This window comes from Gossypium hirsutum, chromosome A10 (genome assembly GCF_007990345.1).
Source record: "Gossypium hirsutum isolate 1008001.06 chromosome A10, Gossypium_hirsutum_v2.1, whole genome shotgun sequence".
NCBI classification, from domain to species: Eukaryota; Viridiplantae; Streptophyta; class Magnoliopsida; order Malvales; family Malvaceae; genus Gossypium; species Gossypium hirsutum.
In genome coordinates, this window is record NC_053433.1 from 68,789,220 (window position 1) to 68,795,819 (window position 6,600).

The 6,600-nt window shown below is 38.3% G+C and overlaps 1 non-coding gene across 1 annotated transcript; it reads right to left on the minus strand.

The window, feature by feature from the left end:
- Positions 1-3,559: 3,559 nt before the first annotated feature.
- Positions 3,560-3,666, minus strand: LOC121208993 (small nucleolar RNA R71). Its single transcript, XR_005904111.1, has one exon. It is a non-coding gene; the product is annotated as a small nucleolar RNA R71 (small nucleolar RNA).
- Positions 3,667-6,600: the final 2,934 nt, after the last annotated feature.

Genomic DNA, 6,600 nt, shown 5'->3' on the forward strand with positions numbered 1-6,600 from the left:
GACCACTACTAATTAGGGGGGAAATTGACATGCAAGTCCACCCTTTTTATTTCATGCACTAATAGATCCTTATGTTTTGACCTATCACATTTCAAAAGTGTCACACATAAGTCCTATTGACTAAATTCACATGCAATTTACTAAATCAAAGCTTAAAACTTTCACACATTCGTATTCACATATAATAGTCATAAAATATGACGGCTAATTATTTTTATGACTCGATTTTGTGGTCCCGAAACCACTTTTCGACTAGGGTCAAATTAGGGGTGTCACAGGTACAGTGCAATGCGGTAATCTACTATACCATTATCAGTAAAACCCACGACCCTTAGGGTATTGGGACCGCCCTCAACCCTCTGGGTATTAGGGGTTATCAGTAACCGGAAGAATAACTTCCAGTTCAGTCAATCTCCCTTCTCTTGAAAATTCCCACCCAAAATAGTTTATGCATAGGTATGAATGCAGTCAGATGTACACAATCAGAATACCAATTCAATTAGTCAATCAAAAGCAAACACTTGCATCCTATCAGTCAGTTACAAAATCAGACATGTGCACTCTTATAACTCGAGTTCAGTATCAAGCTTATTCTATCACCAATCACAATTAATCACACATATCAAGCCCAGATCAGAGTCATAGTTACCCTCAGTAAAGATCAGTCGAGGTTTGGAACACACAGAGTTACGATTATAACTAAATTAACCTAAAATCAAAACTTGGTGAAATAGGGCCACACGCAAGTGTGCTCCGGTCATATGGGGTTCCAAACGCCCGTGTGAAGGGTAGCACACAGCCGTGTGAACAGGCCGTGTAACTCACTATCCAATTTTTCTAAAATAAAGTACAGGGCAGTGACAGCCGTATGAGGGTCTCACACGCCCGTGTGCCACCAGACATGGCCGTGTGTTCCGAAACACACACCCTTGTGCAATCCCTAAATCCCCAAATCTGTCACATGACCGTGTGGCCAGGCTGTGTGACCCCGAAACTCAGAATCCCTAATTCTTGAAACCCACACGCCCATGTGCGTAAGGGACACGGCCGTGTAAAATTTAACAAAATCCCCAAATCGGCCACATGACTGTGTGGCTCTAAAATTGGCCCAGAACCCTAATTTCCAAATCCACACGGTAGCGTGTCTCGGCTTTTATCTTCAAGGAATAGTGGCTCCTCAAACCAAATGGTAGTTTGGCTACATTTATATGAACTGTGGAATGAAAAGGAAGAGGGGTTCTGGGGAACTCCCTATTTGGAGAGCTAGTGGTCAAGGATAGGATTTCTGAATGCCATATGATATATTATGCGATTGTTGCATACCATACATTCTCATTGAAAGTATATGATGAAACAACTGAAGTAATAAGTGTGTATATACCTATTGTAAAAGATATTATAGTAGAATTGTTCAATTGAATGCAATTGTGTGTTAATGTTCTGTTTGTCTAGAGTGACAAAAACTGAATAATCTTATTATTAGGATTTTTATGTCAATTTGGTTATCATGATAGACATGTATGTTCGAATACTGATTTGATTTATTGTAGAGGGTCTATGGAGCCTGCTAAGCTCACTCCCCTATTTTCCATCTAATAAGATGTAAAAGTAACATATTTTAATCACATTCTTAATGTGTTTTTGGATGATAAATTATGTAAAGTAGTGAACTTCATGGTCCTAATCCTTTAAATTCATGTTTCTATACTTAGAAGAGCATTTGGGAGCAAAAGGAGCGAAAAACGAGCCAAAACCAGACAAATAGAGTTGTTTCTAAGATCCACACGGCTTGAGCATTTCCACACGAGCTGGCCACACGCCCATGTGCCAGCCCGTGTCGATATCGTATCGTGCTTCCCAAATTCGCAGAAAAACCCAATCTTTAGGCTTTCTGAGCATTCTAAAGTCTATAAATACCAATTAGAAGAAGACCTAAGGGGACACTCAGAGAAGATCGAAGAAAAGACTCGAAGAACACCATTGAGATTAACTCAGAAGTGGATCTCCTTCAAGATTGAAGATCTTCATTTAATTTCCTTCGAAGTTTTATTGAGTTTCTTTATGTCTTGTTGTTATCCTCACTTTGAGATGTTTCTATTCAGGATTATGAACTAAATTCCCTAGATACCTAGGGAAGATGAAACCTATTATGAATCTTATTATTTGATTTTTGATTTACGTAATAAATACTTGATTCTTGTTTTCAATTATGTATGCTTCTTTCTTGTTTTAATATTTCTGAGATATTAATTCAAGTTTAATGTGCTTATTTCAATAGAGCAAAAGTCCTTGTTTAAGAGTAGATCTAGCATAATTGAGTGGAGTTGCATGCAATCCTAGAAATAGGACGACATAAATCTACCGGATTAGAGTCAAATCTAATAGGGGAATCCATCTATCGAGTTGGTGCGACAATAGGGATTTTAGTTAGAAAGAGATTTCAATTAATCAACCTAGAGTCAGTTTTTCTTACTCTCGAAAGAGATATTAACATAATTTAGGGATTTCTACGGATCAAGAGACAAGTGAATAAGTTTTTTAATTCAAATTTATAATAATAGGTGAAGTCTAGATGGATTCTTTCCTGGCTATTGTCTATCTCATTGATTATCTTCGATTAATTTCCTATTTCATTCTCTGTTGCATTCTTAGTTAGATTAGTTTAGTAATTTTAGATTGAAAACAATTACTCCAATTTGTCGGCTAAATAATAGAAAAACTGTAATTACTAGTACTTTTAGTCCTTATGGATACGGTATAGTAGGGATAGTATTGTTTGCTAGGTGCACTTGCCTTTCTCGTAATTATAGTTAGTTTAGTGACCATCAAGTTTTTGGCGCCGTTGCCGGGGACTAAAATATTAGGAACACTTCATTTTTATTAATTTAGCCATTTATTTTTATTGTACTTTTATTTTTATTTTTAGTTTAATTTTTTTTCTAATTTTTGTTTTATTTGCTTCTGGCAGGTTCCTTTAGTTTATGACTAGAAGAAACCTGTCGGGACCATTACTATTTGATAGCGAAATTGAAAGTACAACTCGATGGAATCATAGAGAAGCAAGGCTGAGTCGACAGAGTATAGTAGATGAGAAAAAGGACGTTATTATTATTACTGAGGAGAAGGGTGATAATTAGAATAATCAGTTACCTCCTATTGTTGCTGCGAATCCTGCTAAGCCAAATCCCGCTCCTTGTACTATGTACGATTATGCCAAGCCCACTCTGACTGAGGCTGAATCGAGTATTGTGAGACCCACTATTGCTGCAAATAATTTTGAATTGAAGCCGAACACTATTCAGATGGTAAAACAATTTGTTCAACTCGATGGTTTGCAAGACGAAGATCCAAATACTTATTTGGCTAATTTTCTGGAAGTTTGTGATACTTTTAAGATAAATGGCATTTCTGACAATGCCATTTGCCTACAGTTATTCCCTTTCTCATTGAGGAACAAAGCAAAACAGTGGTTGAATTCTTTACCACGAGGTTCTATACTAAATGGGATCAAATGACTGAGAAATTCCTACTGAAGTACTTCCCACTGGCTAAGACGGCCAAGTTGAGGAATGATATCTCTTCCTTCGTTCAAATAAACTTAGAAACCTTATATGATGCATGGGAGAGGTATAAGGATTTATTGAGAAGGTGCCCTAACCATTTTCTCCCTTTATGGCTACAGGTTCAAACATTCTACAATGGCTTGAATCCCTCAACTAGATAGTTCATCGACGCAACAGCTGGTGGTACATTGAATAGTAAAACACCCGAAGTAGCTTATGAGTTTATAGAAGAGATGTCGCTGAATAATTATCAGTGGCAAGTCAGGAGGACGAAACCGAATAGAGCAGTCAGTGTTTTCAATCTAGATACGGTCACCATGTTATTGAATCAGGTAGAATAATTAAATAAAAAATTGATAGTTTTTATGTTTCTACGCAGGTACATCCGGTGATGCAATGTGATACAAATAGAGGTGGAATGAACAATCCAGAATGTTTACCCTTTGCTACTTGTAACACCCCAAACCCAGCCCGGTTGTTATGGCCGAATTCGACGTGTCACATCTAAGTGTTTTAGCGAAAACCGTGTTTTCATTGAAAACCTTTCTTAAAATAAAAGAAAAACCTTAATTAAAAAAAACCCTTTCAATCACTTGTTTGAAACATGAGATTTGATGAAAACAAGTCGCTTAAAAATTTAGTTGCGGAAACGTAGAAAAGACATATTATAGTTTAAGAAACCATGTTCAACTTCTTATAGTTACGTCACAATGAAATAATAACCCAGAAAATAAAAAAAAATTGAAGCCCTATTACAATCTGATTGAATAGTACTTAATAAAATAGAAACTTATATGCTTTTTTTTTCAAAAAACAAGTCCAAATTATCTTGCTAGCTAGCCACCCAGAGTCCCTCCGAACATCGAACCTTCTACTGAGCATCACCTGAAAATAAAACAAAAGAGGGGGTGAGTTTTTGCAAACTCAGTGTGTACAACCCTCGTCGAAAAACAAGCATTCGAAAAATCATCATACAACAAACATGCAATGAAATCCCGTCCCAATAATCCATCCGCTACACACTAGCTTCGTCCCCCGTAACCCCATGTGGGGATATAAACATTGACCCACCCAACCCACACACAAATGGTAGCCCGGTTGCGGAACTACCTTCATTTACATATTAGGCTTTAAATGCCGTTGATGGATCCACGATTGTCAGGCAACCATGCGATCCTCATATCCTTCCTCCGTTCCATAGTTCCCACCCCATATGCAACCTAAGCAGAACATCATATGTATGCATGTCACATCCATAAAACTTACATTCAACATCTAGGGGTATTTTGGTCATTTTTTCCCTTAGGGGCATTTAGATAATTTTCCCTTAATTATGGTTTTCACTTACCTTGACCCGTTAACAAGTCTTGCGAGTTAAGATGAACGAATACTATGCACCAAGTAGGATTCCAGAGAAAAGGAGGTGGGACATTAAGACCGCTTAAGTACCAAGCTCTCCCTAGATCCAATCTTAGACATGCATATACCCATTGCCACACCTTAACCCTTTGACTTGGCCACGGTCACAATATATTAATTAAGTCTTATGTAGTTATCGTATACTAGGCCCAAAACCCCTTACAAAGCCCAAACAAATTCACATACCTGTATCTGGCCCATTAAGCCCAATCATTTTCATATGGCCCATTAGGCCCAAATCACCTATATATGGCCCATTAGGCCCAAATCACATTTATATGGCCCGTTAGGCCCAAACACATTTATATGGCCCGTTAGGCCCAGTCACATACATATTCATGCTCACATACAAATTCCTATCACATAGCATCAATATTTAGTTTTTTGCCTATTATGGGCCCAACAGCCTATCGGGCCCATTTAGCCCATTTTGGCCCGTATGGCCAAATCACAACCCAATTCTACGGAATCGCCTTATGAGTGTTTGCGCACTCGCAAGACTACTGTAGCCAAACATTCGGCTTTTCGGCATTTCGGCTTTTCGGCATTTTGGCTTTTCAGTTTTTTCTAATCTACTTGTGTGTGTAGTGTATGTACACACCTGGTAAGCAAGCGTGCTGCAATTCCCTTAGTCACCAACCTACAACGATATCACCGTTCAATTAATCGCATGCCTAATACATATCTTTACTAAAACCGAAACCTCACCTTAACCTTACCTTGAACCCCAATCCTTAATAGCTTTTCCTTGATCACGTACTCCTTAGATCTGTATTAATCTTACTTATTAAAACCAGAATAATAGGTGACTCGTATCCAACACAAGTCCCCTTATCTTAACTATGACCATTGGGCCAACTAAGATCAAGAGCACTTACCAAAGTCTCTCACCTGAGGAGAAAATCGGCAGAGATCCAAGGACTGAGATTCATTACTTATTCCTACCCAAAACCAATTAGAAGAAGTGAGGGACTATATACTCAATACTTAGCAAAAATCGATTATGAGAACAAAGCACTTACACTAGGCTTGACCGATTAGAAAGGGTACTGGCGGCACCAAGAGTATTCAGCCAAGAAAGTTTCTACCCTTGCGATTTGTCTGGCAAAAGAGAGTTATTCGGCTTCAAGAAAGAAGAAGTCGGCTAGACTAAAAAAAATGAATCAAAAACCTGAGTAGAAGAAGAATAGAAAATCGGCACAAGAAGAGAAAGAAATAAGCAAGGGTTTTCGGCTTTTTGAATCTTAAAGAGAAAAGGGTTTCCGGTAACAGGGTGACAAAGATTTCGGCATTAGCCTAGCAACCTTACACTTGGCACCTATTTATAGCCCCTATAGCTGAATTCCTCATGGCAAAATTCCCATTTCGGCTTCACCTACTCCTCATTTCTTATCTCCTCATTTTTCTCCTTGATAACCACTTGATCCTTTCCTCAGATTTCTCTCCTAAACACTTCCCTTGAAGTCTATTTCCACGCCACTTCCAACCTTTTAGAAGACCAAAATTAAACTTCCCAAAAAACTAGGATTCGAACCTTCGACCTCCTTGCTAGCTATTAACACCATCTCCCTACACTCTAAGTGGCGTCACTTGGCCACTCCTCCACAAGGCTTTTTGA